At 40.8% G+C, this 16,530-nt stretch overlaps 1 protein-coding gene across 9 annotated transcripts in view; it reads left to right on the top strand.

Moving 5' to 3' along the window:
* Nucleotides 1–15,575, top strand: part of LOC111259938 (uncharacterized) — an 86,662-nt gene extending 71,087 nt beyond the window's left edge. For 8 of the 9 annotated variants that reach the window (XR_015310804.1, XR_015310805.1, XR_015310807.1 and 5 more), the window contains one exon: nt 14,380–15,575. The gene's annotated coding sequence lies outside the window, so the exon portion shown is untranslated. Of the gene's footprint in view, nt 1–12,574; nt 13,118–14,379 lie in introns of all 9 variants that reach the window. The other variant, XM_086968084.1, reaches the window with a different exon arrangement.
* The last annotated feature ends 955 nt before the right edge of the window (nt 15,576–16,530 follow it).

Genomic DNA, 16,530 nt, shown 5'->3' with positions numbered 1-16,530 from the left:
AGTAATTATGGAGTGATCTATTTAGATTATCTGCGAATTTATTAAGTAATTAGATTATATTGCATCCGTATAATATAATCTAGCTTTGACAATCTGAGCATGGACTCGATCTTGACTAAAGAAAAGCTTCTACGTATTGGAAACGTACACCGAATGCAGGGAGTTTGGCTCCTGCAGACTTTATAATAGACTGTTAACAAATCTACTCTATTTAAATATTCTCTGATTAGATATATATATATATATTGTGATAATGAAGAATTCTGTCTAGGTATGTATAAGTGAAATCTGCTGAAAAGCATAGAATAGGATGAATGGTCATTGATAGAACGTTACATATGCCACAGCAAAGTCCTTTAATAAGAACTACGGATTTTGTTATATTTGTATTTAAAGCCAGTTGGTTTTGATACAACCAGCTACGTGCTATAAAACTGTACTTCGGAAAGAGTAGCAGTACTTGCATTAAACATTTGAAGCACATGTTTAGTAGTTTTCCCGAAGGCCAATACGCTACTTCGTGCACAGCTTTGGCTGGTGATTACTTCGGTTAATATTTTTGCTTGGCGAACTCGGTAGGGGCATATCTCAACAGTTTATCCTTGCCCTTTCAGACACTTTCGTATTTGATTCACTGGTGGCCCTAAAGGAAGTGCCAAGTAGTTTAGGACTTTAAAAGACTGTTTCACTGAGTAGTATGTCTGTGATTTATGTGGGTAGTGTACATGTGAAGCGAGGTGACTTTAACTTCTCACCCATTTGTTAATGCGGACGCTGTTGAAACCAATTTCCGACACGTTGCAAATTCAACGTCCTAGAACTTTCCGACCATATAGTCCTCCCTGCAAGCTGGTTTTTGAAAAGTTACCTAGGGCATAACTTGGGTTTTCATGGGGTCAACTTCTCTCTTATTGGTTGCTGGCCTGCCATACAAATATCTTTTGTTAAAAGGTAAAGGCTTTACTGTTTGCCGATGCTTTAATCTTTCTCTTTTGACCCAGTCGAGTTATAAAAGAAAGGACTATTTTTTCACTTCTTATTCATTATTAAGTCGTGTCTATTTCGAAACGTATAAAAATCTAACGATAAAAAAATATTGGTATATTAATATTTAGCACAGCTCTCCAGGAGCTAGGTGCACGTTAACGGTCCATTGTCTAGCGCGTTTATAGGAAACAGAGCACAAGCAGCTCTAACAGGCTATATTTGATTTACTTACTCGTGACATTAATTATATAATCCATGACTCTTTGATACACTTTCTGAAACGATAGTTGCTTTTGACGACTTTTCTCATGTTTAATTTCTACAGTTAGCAAAGCTTTTTCCAAATTCTTCGATTTCGTCTAGGTACGGATTGTTCTTAGTGATATTAGCGAGTTCCCATAGCCTCTCGCTCGGCTCTGCTTTTACCTGTGTGGATTCTGCTATTTCAAATTGACCCTCTCTAATAATTACACAGATCTTCTGCTGAATCGTAGTGGCAAAGCATACCGACATTCTGTTTACTAAAGATTCCTGAATGTTTGAGATCAGTTGGAAATCGGTACAACTTTGCAGAAGCAACGTATACGTATTGACGTTGCAGACGAAATAGTAGGCGATTGTTTTTCATCTCGTCTAATCATATATTGAACTATATTAGGAACCAAAATATATTGTCACTTACATCAATAGAGGTTACATTATAAAGTTAAAATTAATACTCGTGTCATTCATAGTTGGTTACTACCACAAAACACAAATCCTACATAGACCAAAGGAGAAAATCTGCACAGAATTTTCGCCTGTGTTTAATAGACTCTTTTGTATGTACCTATTTCCCTTCTTTACATGATCGGAGACACCGCTTTACAGAGCTCACGTGGAACGACGTAACTCCTTATTGTTTGAACGTTATCTCGGGCATGTCAACTTGAAGATAACCTACCGCTACGTTGCAATAGAATTATTTTCCAAGTTTTTCTAGAATAAACAAGATGACGAATCTCACACTATTGCCAATACGTATTGCGCTAGCAGATAACTACTGTACATTGTACGAAATACCCAATTATTTCACCGGTTACAACGAAGCGGTCGGGTTGCAAGCATTGTGACCCAGTTCAAATACACAGGTTCGCTCATTGAATACGTTTCCTTTAATATAGGCAGCCTGCAACGTCTAGCGGACCCAAAAGGCGGACGATCTCCTACTGCGCAGCATTTAGGTAGCACTACTTTGCTTGCTTTAAATGCCTATTATTATTTAGCTTGTCATTACAGCACATGGCAATAAAGTAACATCCGCACCGGATGTTGCCCCTAATAACAAAAAGCACTAGCTGTTATACGAAGCAAATAAACAAAAAGGAAATAATAAGGGAAGCCTTTATCAACGCTATACTAAGGAAGCTTCTAGTCTCCTGATGCAGGGCTACTATACCCTTTGCACTTTTTTTGCTCTGCGAGCTTCTGATAATTACTTTTAATCATAACCTTGCGCATTGCAACTGACAATCTAAATAGATTTATCAGAAAATGAACGACCTGTATGCCCAGCAGGCAACAATGTCCTACAATGTTTGCTAGTCATCGTAAAATAGACAGGGAATATCTCTATGTGAGGCTACGGAAATGTGCGCTACAATAGAAACGAATAAAAGTACATCTTAGGCGGATGAATGACAACCTAGTTAATCATATCGTCAGTCTATTGTAAGAACAAATTATGCATATTTGTTCCTCGAGGCTGTAGTCCACGTCGTACCATCGTCTTGGCTAGCGACGAAATTCTAAAGCTCAAGTCACCCTTCGAACGTTGTCTGCTCGAGTTAAACTCGTTCCGTTTGCTTCTCTGGTAACGAAATTCTAAAGTTCAATACAATTCTTCTTCAAGTACTCAAGCCAAACTCCGAATGATAGCCTTCCGATGGAGTACTAAATTGTTTCCTATAATCTGTCAAAGTCATATTTAAATTGGAAATTATTTATTATAACAAAATGAAGACGTCTTTCGACTACAAGGTAAAAAGACATCTAATAGCCTTTATAAACGTGGTACGCTTACACCATAGTTTGAAGAACACTATGTCTCCGGACCAGTAAATATCGAAAAGTACCCCGTCGTGATGGCGGCCGGTCCAACCAAGTCGTACATCTGAAACACATCATTTCTCTTCTTTCCCCTTTTCTTTGCCCCATCTTTGTCTGCAGCGTCTAAACGATGTCCTCATTCGGATCGTCCGCTGTCCCATTTACCGCTTCGGACCAAAGCCGTTCTTGAACAGCTCTGCCACTCCGTTTAGGTTCATTTGGCAGTGAGTTTTTGAATCGTCGCTCAAAAAAAAAGCAGTGGTGGTTTCTTGTTTTGAAGGATAATTGCGGTGAGTGTGAATAAAGACGACGAGTTTCTCGTATTCCGGACAGTCTCTAAGAGACTACATTACTCAACATTGTACAATGTTTGGTGCAACCGGCGTTTAGTTATCACACAGAAGAAATTGGGAATATATGCATGACACAACAAGTTTGCTATCGAACTCGAGAGATCTTGATTGGACCAAGAGATCGTTTTATAAAAGCATACTTACTTGACATAAAAATGCTACAGTGCAGATCCATACAGTTTGTAGCTGTTTTATTTCGGCCTTTGATGGATCGATATATACAAACTTTAGTCACTTAGGTAAAAATTCATCAGCACGCGACCTTGAGGCTCCAGGACTCAGATCACATGATCCGACTTTACCGCTAAAAATTTCCCTGTTAGGATCGTGTTCGATAGATGTTAAGATGAAATAGTCAGACACATTGCCAAGCGTTTTGATTGCAACTAGCTCCTAGGGAACGAATTACAACTAAGACCTACTTTAATTTCAAGTTGATTTCGTAAGTATCGGTAGCACTTCCTGCTGTAAAATGTCAGTAACATAACTAGTAAAAATATATATAGGTTCCTATCCTATATATATATATATAGGCATACTATCTCCATTTATCTAGGATCTCTCGTATTGGAGTAAGAAAGCAGGCATTCTTCTATTTAACTACTGGCCGCGCCTTTTTGCTGTGATGTATTTATAATCATCGGGTTGGAAAGGATCTGCTGATGTACTAATATGACGCATGCGATTCAACCGAAGAAAAAGTACTGGGTCACAAGAAGCCAATGAATAGCTGGAAACCTTATAAATTAATCACGGCAGCGAATGGTCACTTGAAGCTTCTTAAGGCATTTACTTGCCGAAAAACTCTATCCTGCTCGAAACCTAGGCAGCGTCTTTATCAGAAATATGGAGCGGTTACGTTTTTGGCTTTTAATGCAACACGATGTTACTAATGGGTACAGGTTTTTAGGCCGTCTGATATATGTAAGTATGATGCAGAGAACCAAAGTGATCATTAGACGATTGATGACGGGGGGAAAAAATGCAATATACCTTTGTTAAACATTGAACCAGGAGAAATCTGAACGTACTAATCTTTTAATCACACACACACACACACCTACACACACACCTACACACACACACACACACACACACACCTACACACACACACACACACACACACACAAACACACACATACTCACACACAGAAAAAGTAACAAAAATAATAAGGTGAAAAGAGAGAATTCACTACACTTAATTACGCTGTGACTAAGGACAATAATTTTTCTATTGTTCATTACAAGAGTGTTTTAGCACAGAGAATGTTATAATAGCGGGCCGATTGCCCGAAATATAGTGTGTGCCATTTTGAATATGCTGTGAGTTAAAAACGCAATGATAAACACGCAGATCGTATTCAATAGTAAGCTCATTTCATAACGGGAACAGCTTGAGAGAATGACTGAGTGTCGGCACTGAATTAAATGCGATACCTTACAATTTTGAGTTTGATGCCCCACACACCCCGTGGCTACGATGCATACGTACATCTTTGCTTTTTGCGGAATGACTCGGCACACATTTACACTACCTGAATTGTAAATCAACGAACATACTATGTGGTTATACAATAATAAATTTATGTTTAAGTGCAAATAAATACATAAACTCATGTTCAATAGCAAACACGTGTCCGCGCATTGTGCGTAAAAGCGCGATTTTTAAATTTTATTTCAAAACTATGTTCAGCACTGAGGACGCGATCTCGTCGTTTTGGCCCGCTTCTTAGATGTCGCTTAGCATTTGTAGGGGACAATACCTAAAATGGAAAATGTACTCACGGGAGAAATCTGGTAAACCCTATGAAACGAGTAAAGCCCATAGACGTAAAAAAGCCTATCTTAATGGCCTGCGATTCTGATCACGTATACCTAACTAATACTATTCCAGGTTCCATATCCAGAGACCTGCATATTTGAACTCTGACACAGGACACTGTTGGCGGGGTAGATACTAACCGGTATAGAAAAAGAAAATATAGTTGTGATAGTGCCACTTACTAACTAAGCTGATTATTTACATAAAGTAGTTTTTCTTTCAACTATGAAAGCTAAATGTTCCCTTCTATCGTAGCTGCGTCATGAGCAGACAATTGAGAACCTATCGAACACTGCTTAGCGGGAAAATCTTATTTTAGCATGCTTAGAGTGGATTTTACGCTTGATAATAAATAAATCAATTTATGTTTAAACAAGGAAGCTATTTGACCGGAAGGATTAACGAATTGAGGTACTGGTCATCGTGGAGTTGTTACATGCTTCTCTTTCTAATGTATATGTCTCGATTTAGTGTAAATTTACTTATATTATCTATATAAAATAGAAATATAATATTTCATCTTGTAGTATGTATGACTTGCAACACATCTTTGCAGTCAATCGATGTAAATTCAAAGGTCCTAAAATCTAGAATAAATAACTGTAGTTTCCAGACAGGAACACATGTATACTGCCTTCAATATGGTACACTACTATAAATCGTATGCAGAAGTTTCGGTTAATAATGCTACTTGTTCATAGACTTTGGAGCTCACTAAAGAGATACCTTTACTAACCTAAAACCGGCTACCGAGTCCGAGTCTTTGACAGTGGAATCAAATAACAACAAACAACGAACGTATTTCGTGATGTATAAATTTACCATTTTCTGACTGACTGTACTTTTACACGTACTGTCCATATCGACAAACATATCCACATGATTGAATAGTTATATCATACATGCCGAATTTAATACAAACCCATAAAGATGAGTGAGACACTCCGTCGAAATAAAAAAACTCGCACCCTACATTATATGTATGATGCACAGCTCTTCTATTTCAACGAAGCTCCTCAGTCCTCTTTATGAATGTGCGTTAACTTAATGCAATATGTAGTATAGCACTCTACTACCTTCCCACGAACCGTATTGCATTGGCCGTCCCTTTAATCAAGGTAACCTTAGCTCCAAGGGCTTTCGCAGACTCGAGAGAGAATTCTATTGATCTTTAGAGATTTTCTCCTTTTCCACAGTTACTTCGGTTTGCAGTGAGAGAGACTAGCAAATACACTCGTAAACTATATCAAGTTTTTGCGTGCTGGCTACACATTCTAGTTAGGGCAGGTCTTTGATGTTATACCTAACAGGTGACTTCGAAACTTTGTTAACAGCGTTAAAAACAAATCTATGGCTGACAAAGGAAATATTTTTACAGACTTATTGCATTTAAAAAATTTACGCATCCACCGTGAAGACGCTACGCGAAACGCGACCATTCTTAATACTACTGTTGATACCTGTGACCACTTATTGAATTTACTACTTTGGAAACGCTCCGCGAATAAAGCGTCGACCAATAGATGCTTCCCATCCATCGGCAAATCCAATGGCAAAAAGCACAACTTAAAGCTAAAATCTTTGCATCTTGTGGATGCCCTGCCGTTTTCAAACAGTCGCAAGCTCGAAATTTTCTACTGACTTGAGAGGCTTTATGCGAAGCTTAATGTACAATATACTCACATACACAACTTATATATACAGTAAATACATCTGTATCAGTGCCAAGCCACATTAGCGGTATCCAATCAAGAAAAAGATCGAGTTAAGAGCGGTAACGCACCGTTGATGATAGCACGGTACCAGGTGCTTTCAGAGCGGCTGTCTGTTTTTAAGTTGCTATTGTCATCTGCTGGATGTTCTCCTAAAGCAAGCGGGTCATTTAAGGTGCTTGCGTACGTTCGTGTCATACGCGTTGTATGTATATATGAGCTAAAAACAGAATCGAGGTGGTACAGATCAAACTTAATTAACATGACGATATCGACGCTATCATCCTCTTTCCATCTTTTCCGTTGGATGACCTTTCGCTTCGAATTTCTAGAGGACAGGCGAGGGGCCAAAGATACCTCTCCCCATCAAATGAATTTCTTGGCATCGTAAGAAGATGCGTCAAACTAACGAAAAAAATGTAGTTAGCTGGTAAAAGGCCCTTGATCTGTACAGCTTTCGCGTGCATCAGCAGCTTGTTATCCCATTGGGTGTGTAGTATAAACAAACGTTTTCAGATACATGTAAACATGAGCGATAGAAAATAGAGAATGGGAACGCTGGCTGAATCCGGGCAGGAGCCAAGACAGAAGGGGAATTTCTTGATTATGGTGACTGTAGTACAACATCGAGACAGGAGCAGCAACTACGAGGCTGGATGTGAATATTTCTCCTGCTTATGTCGGGCACTTTCCGGGGGGAAGGGCGCCACCCCGGTATACGAACACCCGTTGTTGAATATTTAAGCTGTTAAAAGAATAACAAAATGGTGGAGGAAGAAAGAAGGTAAAAACAGATCATACATGGGAAGCAGGAAATGACAGCTCCCGATTATGTCGTGAACAGACAGAGAAAACAGCGTAATTAATGGCAATGGCTGAAGTTGCAAAAGAGATCAACATCTGTCTTCATATGGAAAGCAGGGTGTGCTTTGAGTGAGCTGATAGGGCTCGTGGGCGAGAAAACTATGTTTTAACACAAAAAAAGTGCCAGGTGTAGTCACTGGAGTGGGACAGTTGAAGTGGCAGAATACGTACGACACTTAGTACTCTTTAAATTGTATGTTCTTCCGCTAGTACGAGCGCTACAATCGTGGCATTTAAAAAAATAAGTGTTATCTGATATTATGCAGCCTAAAAACAATCCAACTTGCAGCGTTTGTAAAAGTTTACCTGTCTAATTATCTCAACAGGATCAAGGAACTCAAGTAAGCAACATCGCTTTGGAAACTAGATCAGTATTGGAGTCTATACGGAACTGCCCTACTTAAATTTCTAATCAACTTAAGTTTGAATATCCTAAACTAGCATTAAAACTATTTCTTGATTCACTTCGACTCGTTTTTGTACCATGTGAACAAACCAACTAGAAAAAAGTTAATAATCATAGGCAGTGACCTATGGCGTGTAAGGGCGACACAATCGAATTTTAACATAATTTGATAGCAGTTACTATTAATAACTCATTGGGCGCTAATAGATACGAACCCCAAGAGGTAACAATACTACGAAAAGGGATCAACCCTATTAGCGGAGACCTGACGCAAATACGGCCAGTAGGATAAGCAGGTAGTGAAGGCATTAAGTAAAGGAAATTTTCTGAATCAGTCTAGTTTATAGCGTAAACGGACGTTACGCTGTTCATTCCTTGAACCTAGATGCTTTATTTTACCTCCTTTACTTTTAAGTAGCGACCGCATAAATTTTTGTTGTATTTAGCACACAGACGCGTAAACGATGTTTAGAGGCTACTCTTACAGTATATCTGACGAACCATATGACCTATCTTTTTTCAGAACGTTTCAGGTACCTATCATGTCTTGTCCGTAAACTAACTAGTGAATTTCTGTATTTTTATGTATAGACAGGATAGCTGAAAACAAAGGCCGCTTTTTCAATTATTTACATAACCATTTCATACTGCGAATCCGCGATCAGTCGATACCGAACGATGGGATCACTTCGGCAGCCGCGGTAGCGCCTGTGCTAGCATCGTCAGCCGATTCCCCAAGGATGCCGTTTTTTCCTAAAATCATAATCATCCTAATCTAGTGCATATTTCAATATTCGCCACCGCCGCAGCCCGGGCAAGGGCATTAGGGGCAAGCAAATATGGTTCCCATGACACCCTTAAATTACCATAATACTTGATAATAGTAATGATCACTAAGGAATCAGGAATAAAATATTACCCTGTACAGCTGCTGCTCGTTCGGTGCTAGGTGCGATGGCAGCGACGTTGATGTTAGCGGTAGTGGTGGCAGCACTGGTAGTTCCCTCTACACGAGTTTTCCGCTGACCCCAGTTTCACCCCAGAGGCCTTAGCCAAGTATTCCGCCAACCAAAATCCCCGCTTCGTCATCCAGTACTCCAAATGCCGTTCACGCCTTCGGGATGTGGTGGGCACTAGGAGGCTGCGAAGAACCAAAAGGCGCTCGGCCACGGAAGCCAGGAGATGAAGGGTAGCAAAGAGGGGACGCCGTAACACACTTCGCCAAGTGCACTGTTACGGCGCGTGCCCTTTTTCCTTCTTTGTCCTTGTTGACGCCGGCTGTAGAACTCTCCGGTCGAACTCTCAAATGCTCCTCAATGTCTGCTTCCCTCATTTCCCAAACGGATTTATACTCTCTGGCTCTGTCCTGCTAGCAAATACAGCAGCAACGCACCATTTGTCAAACACCGAACATTTTAGCGCTTGTGCTCGTTTCAAGCGGCGGCACCGACACCATGACAAGGCCCTGCAGTACCAACGAACAGTGATACAGCAGTAGCAACAAAACAGCAACGGTACCAATGCTAGCAGCATCAGCATCAGCAGCAGCAGCAGCAGTAGCATCAGCAGCAGCAGCAAATTCAGCTGTAACAATAACGCAACGCAGCCGGCACCGTTCCCCCGCCGCATCAGGGCTCAGACGAAGCGCGACAGCACCGGTAAAATCTGGCAGATCGATAAAAAAGATCAATGACTATCGACCCAGCATCGTTTGTATCCCGATGGCCTTCGTAGCAAAGCTTGAAATGTCGATGCCCTCAATGGTTTGTCTCTCTCTCTCTCTCTCTCTCTCTCTCTCTCGCCTCGCTCTCCCTTGTCGTCCTCTTACTTGCTCTTCCCTCTTGGTCAGGCTCTCCTTTCTTGCGATGTCTGCGTGCTAGATTTGCGCGCAACTCTGGCGTCTTCCACGGATCGAAGATGCTATAAAGCTAATGTAGTTGTTCTTGCTGCTGCTGTTATAGCTACTCTGGCGGCGATCCTGCTGCTCAGCCACGGACGCTCATTGTAGGCAGTTTCACTAAAGTAACCGCCTGTAGAAGCAAAAAATTACTAAGACCGAAAAGCTTAGAGGTGAGCGAATAAAACAGTGACGGAGAGAGAACTTTTAATGGCTGACAGAACCGTATGGGTAACCGAGAACAAATAGGTAGTGAGAGGGAAAAGACGGCAAGGAGAATGAGAGGTTAACAAATCGCTCCACGCAATTACTAGGTATCAGATACATTTGTTCCAGGTATATTTTTGTGCTAGCGAGGGGAAATGCCGTCATTGACTAGCTTAAGATACGTTAAAGCCAGCTTCGTATTTAAGAGGATCAATTAATGCATTGCACTATATCAAGTTGTCACATGTTTATGTGGGTTTAATGAACTTATCCGCCGCATGCGGTTCTGAATGGTAAATACTTCAATAGTAGTTTTTGCCCTGAAGCGGTTAAAAAATTCTTTAAAAAAAATTTAATAAATCTTATATTTTTCTTTAGCAAAGTATATTCATACGCATAGACTCAACAACGACTTCAACAAAAGTTAGCTTCAAGCCTTGCGAATTTAATAGACATTTGGTGTTCACAGCGGTTAACTTCATCCATAAAAATTCGGGAACTTTTTTGTGAGAACTAAAATCGTGCAGACGGCACGACTGAGTTGGATGATAACAGCCTAGAGTTCATAGCCCACAAATAGTATTATTTTTTTCATTGTATTGCTATTATATTTCAGTCACACTTGCGTTTATTACGAACTCTCCTGAACAAAAATCTACTGATCTTAGCGGTGAATGATCCCTTTCAAAATTAGGATATTAGTCTTCACTTCTTTGTTTATGAATGGTTCCAAGTCGCTGTTTAGTACTGCTTTATGGACTTGTCAGGGAAGAGCGCCTGAAAAATATTCTAATTGCGATGTAATCTACAGAATCTGCTTACCTGCAAAAATCTAAGAACACCGAAATCGGCCTTAGTTTAAAACTAGGCGTACCTATATATTCAGAATATACAAGCACCTCGTTTCGTGCTAAAAGTAGCCAGTCATTTAAAGCAATGGTTAGCGATAGCATAGACGTACAGCCCAGAATATTTAGATCGCCCGTATAGCTTCTGTTTTGTTTATAGACGTACGCGTTAGTCTATTTAGGGACGACCGGGTCATCCGGTGTTCTTTGCCTTCATTTGATGGGGTATGAGTGTAAGTCTTACTCATCTGTTTGCGAGCTGATCAAACGGTACTTTGACGGTGTAGAGCAAAATAATAGCCTACTTCCTTTAGATTGCTCAATATCCACATTATGAGCAGGGCTCATAAATGGCAACAGATAAAAATTGCTAAATTCGACCAAATCAAAGTGGCTTGTGCTGTTTGAGAGGCAATCGTTTCGCAAAGTTCAAAAGCATTCAGGGAGTAACTAAGCTATGGCAGGATGAGCAAACGAACATGTAGCAAGGTTCGCACACAACGAGGTTTAGGGTTTAAAGGATAATAGGGGGTAAGAAGGGTTATGCTGAGACGCGGGGGCCGTTAGCGGACGAAGCCCGAAGTTGATAGTTAGATTCGAGCACGAACTGTGTCATGAACGGCATCGTAGATGGCCGCCATGACTATAGCGGAGAACCAGAAGTTAGACACTTCTTTAAGTAATTCCACTAAAGACAGAAATGCTTTGCTTTTTTTATTTCGAACTACACCTGCGTTTAGTATAACATTCAACTGGATTCAAGTGGCGTGTGATAAAACCATTTGCCTCTTTTATTTCTTATCGATAATGATCGGCTCGTTAATCATCATCAAAAGCTCATTTTTCGTTGAAGTCACAATCCAGCTCGGTCGGCAGCCGGTGAAACACAAGCTACAGAATATCATTTGTGTGCAGTCTAGACAGTTTGGAAGAGTCACCTTTAGTCTATAGGTAATTTAGGCTATATATATGCACACATATTGTGTGCTGCATATATCTAAAAATATAGTGTTCTTTACAATGAATAAGCAAACGGATACATGCGTGGTCTTCGGGACCCTGTCCCCTTCATAGATATCTGTATGACAAGGATATGAATGAGATATATTTTGCTTTACTTCTTCATCATCAGTGATGCATAATAACAATTAACTAATTATCATCATTGTTTTGCCAAATATTCATACGAAGCAAAAACATTCTGGGAAAACACTTTTCAGTGTGAAACGGTTAATAGCAGCTGTTGGATCTAATAAGAACAGAACGAAAGAAAAGCTGTACGCCTTAGACGATTCGGAGAGAGACGTTGGCTAGTTGAAATTTACATCAAATAAAGAGAGATGCTACCCGTATCAAAATGTGAACATAAAGGGCACACGAATGTTTTCAGAGGCGGGAACAGTCGGAGTGGCAAAGGCTGAGAGGGAAGTAGTGAAAAAAGAATGCAACAGTTGACCAGGCTGGAGATTCGCAAAGAAACAACACTGAGGCGTGCGCAACTGGGCTTAATGGTGTGCTACTCCTGAAAGCAACCATGGCACATGAGGCATTTGGATATGCGGTCTAGCAGCAGCAAGAGGTGGCTGAAAATGGTTGGTTCGTTCGCTGGGAGCAACTCCCAACCGAAAACTGGGACGAGTCGAGCAACAGCCATCGAGGGAAGGAGCCTCCTTCGACGCAGCTTGCCGGCGTGGCCTACCGGTCGAGATCAGCCGATTCGGAACGCGTCATCCATTTTAGGAAGGGAAAACGGTTTGAGCGATGTCGAAGAGAAGCCGACGAGGAAAAAGAAGAAGAAGAAGAGACGAAAGGCCAGGCATTGATAGGACAGACGGGCGCAGGGGCCGGAATGGATAAAACAGTTGAAAAATGCGCCGCATTTTGTTGTGATGCCCATTCTTCTGGATGCGGCCTGCTCCGTTTTTGTTTCATGGTTCGTGTTATTGCCCTTGTGTCCATTCTACGCTTTAAACAATTACCTTCGAGCCAATGTTTGCGAGGTCAAACTGTAACGATGAATAGTCGCCCCGTGGACTGTGTCTATAGGCCACCTCAGACAAAAACATAGAAAGAGAGTTAGAAAAACCAGGTACCCTTCAATGGTCTAACATTTATAGAAAAGTGCAGAAAAAGCGTACTGCATCTGTCGTAAAATTGCAGTAATGATAGAATGATGCGAGCTGTGAACTTTTATAATTGGCCGATTACCCTTATTGCAAGTAGTTGAAGGCTGTCCGATGAAATCGGTGATGGCTAGCGTATGACGGAACTATCAAGTCTATTACCGAGTGGATGTTAATGGACAGCTAATGGAAAACCCGGCTAGTCGCGAGGCCGCGTGTGCAGATCATAGACAGGTCTAAAAGAACTTTAATACCTATTTATAATCGGACGTGGAGAGAGTAAATAGGCAAACGCGTTTACCTAAACGTTTCGAGTTTTGCTTCTAGTGCTGCGGCTGGCAATTTCTTCAGACGTTTGGTTCATAAAATGCAAGAAGTTTGTATTATGTCTTCATTAATATGTAAATCAATGTTTTGGTTAACTTTGATGCATTCAAAGCGTTTATTTTAAGAGGAAGTTATAAAAAATATGTGTCTTAATGGCGCTTTTAATATCCAACACTACCAAAAAAAATGTCGATCGCTCTTCTTGCTCGATACAACTTTCGAGTCACATAATCTCGAAAATATAAGTCGCATTGGTGTCGTTTGAAGGCTGACATTTGGCTGAAGTAGATGTGCTAAGAATATCAAGGTGCCTGTATTCAAACTTACGATAGAGCGCTTTAAAGATGGGCGGAATATCTGCAAAGATTAGTTATATTTTACAGTTTAATTTTCAGAGAGATACAAATGCTGCCCAGGCGCGGAAAAACCTTATGCGGCTTATAATCAAAACGCCTATCGGAACAGACCAGAAATTGTTCTGTCCGTTTTGGAAGTTCCTGGGACGAAGGTGTTCCTTGTAAGGGTCGATCGATTATGGAAAAAAATTGATGAAGTGATCGCGAAAGTTCAGCAAGACCGACACGTGGGTGTCCACGATGTCGCCAAGAAGCTAAACGTTCGCCACCGAACAACTTTAAACCAGCAGAAGACCGCCTGGTATAAGAGAAATCTCGATGCTTAGATCGCATACGAACCGATGCAAAAGAATTAATTCGACCGTATTTCCATCTGCGAAACTTTACAGGAATACAACGGGATCAATCCATTTCTAAAGCGGTAAATCAAAAGATGGAACGGGTGATGACGCTACGTGTTTGATGAGATCGGATCGGAAGCGTGTGTTATGAGTCGCTGACGATGTCCCGCTGACGAGTGTGACGAATCTCTACTGTCAGCAACTAATAAGATTACGTCAACCTATTGAGAAGAATCGACCGGAACTAGCGAGCAGAGAAGGCATCGTTTGCGATCATGATGATAGCTGGCAAAAATTGAGAACATTTGAATGGGAAATTACATAACGTATCTATAGCCTTCTATAGCGGGTCTCGCAGCATGTGTTCTTACTCCCTTTATGATGTAAATTTAGCTTCATAGTAATGGGGAATACAAAGATCACCTGTCACAATTTTTTGCTCAGAAACCACGCAAGTTCTATCGTGATAGGATTATAGTATTAGAAAAAAAATAGCAGGGCGTCCTTGATCGAAATGGCACATAGTTAATTTAGTCATATTATTTCTCAATGTCTGGATTAAAAATGCCCCATACTTCTTTGGCAATTTAATATGTGGTGCCGCGTTTACGCACAATGTCATTTAACAAAATATTAATCGTTAAAAAACGCCCGATTGAATTTTAATAATAATAATAATAAAACGTGTCGTATTTGCTACAGACAGTGTTGAACTACAACTTGTCGATTTGTCTTGTCGGTGGCCTTGCTAATACCCTGTGATTTTAATTTTTAACACATCTTACTTAATGGATGCAGTAGCTTTCATACAAAAGAAAGCTACATAGAAGCTCTCGTACAAATACGGAGTTTTCGCGTCCGTATACTGTTACGTCCGTGAACAATAATATGAAGGAATCACTCGGATTGTCGAAAGCTGATAGAGTCCAAAGCAATTCAATAATCCAGAGAACCGAGATATAATGCTTCGTCTTCAGACTATCAAACTTTTCTCTCACGTTAGCATCTAGTGAATTCGGGGTTTCGAAATTGCTGAACCAACAAGGCACCGTCGACCAGGTACTGCTAAAAGACTTAATGGTAGCTTAAGTCACTGTATAAGTATTTAAGATACCTAATTTTTTGTGGTTATCGACTACAAATAAAATAGCGGGAGCTTCACAAGGGAATTCACAGACGAGTAGAATAAAGAGAAATAACTAGTCACAGTTGCGGTGACAGCAATACTATTCATGAAAGTATAAGACGGATTAATTGAAATTTAGGTAAACTGTTTAAAGCAGAGTGGTAAATACAATGCAGAGACAGGGGGAGGTATCATTTAGGGCATCGGCGAGAAAGGTAATCAATAATAGAGTTCCTGAATAAACGAAATGATGATATTGTTCTAAGGGGCAGGGCAAAAAGTCCCATGCAAAAGGAAATTGGCATTTCAGGGCATTGACGGGGCGATTGGCATTGCTTTATTCACGCGTATGCGCTACAACCTAAACTCTGTTGTAGTTAGAACTGCACGCAGCAGTCAGGAACGCCCGCTACTATAACTACTACTCCGCTTCTGATTTTAAATAAGTGGTTTTAGATAACTTCCTACCATTTAACATAGTTAAATATTCTTATTTTCCGCATCCTACTGTCACGTACTTCTAGCGTTCTTAACTGATTTACTCTAGTCAAATTAATTGTGCGTATAACTATAGGATAATTTTAAATGGTCAAGCGAAAGATCAGTCATGTCCAGCTAGTACGACAGCCGCGTACATAACCTTAATTAACAGAACTCCTCCAAAAGGACAAGGAACAACTCTTCTGAGTGGCCCGACCGATGCCACTGCCGCCAGGGGCCAGCCAGAGGAGTCTCACAAGCGATGCAGGCAAAGTCCTTGGAGCCCTGTAACTACTGGCAGAGGTGAGCATCTGCAGAAACCGTGGCAGTAACAGAAGGAAACTTGCTGAGCACTACGCAGTTCTTCCTATCCCCCTCCACCCAATGCCGTTCGTGCACCCCACCGAAAAGCCACCCGTTCTTCGTCTCATATCGCATTACCATTTGCCATATTTTCCTTGGCCCTGGAGACTCCGTAGGGCAGCCAAAACGAACAGCGTTCGTTCAATTCGCCTCCATTTATAATGTCCTGTCAATGTTCCTCTCTAATTTATACCGCCAAGTTAGGGGCAGTGGATTCGTTTGCTGTGAGC

This window comes from Varroa jacobsoni, unplaced genomic scaffold (assembly GCF_002532875.2).
Source record: "Varroa jacobsoni isolate VJ856 unplaced genomic scaffold, vjacob_1.0 scaffold_386, whole genome shotgun sequence".
NCBI classification, from domain to species: domain Eukaryota; kingdom Metazoa; phylum Arthropoda; class Arachnida; order Mesostigmata; family Varroidae; genus Varroa; species Varroa jacobsoni.
The sequence above is the reverse complement of the archived record's forward strand: the minus strand, read 5'-3'. Positions and strand labels throughout refer to the sequence as shown.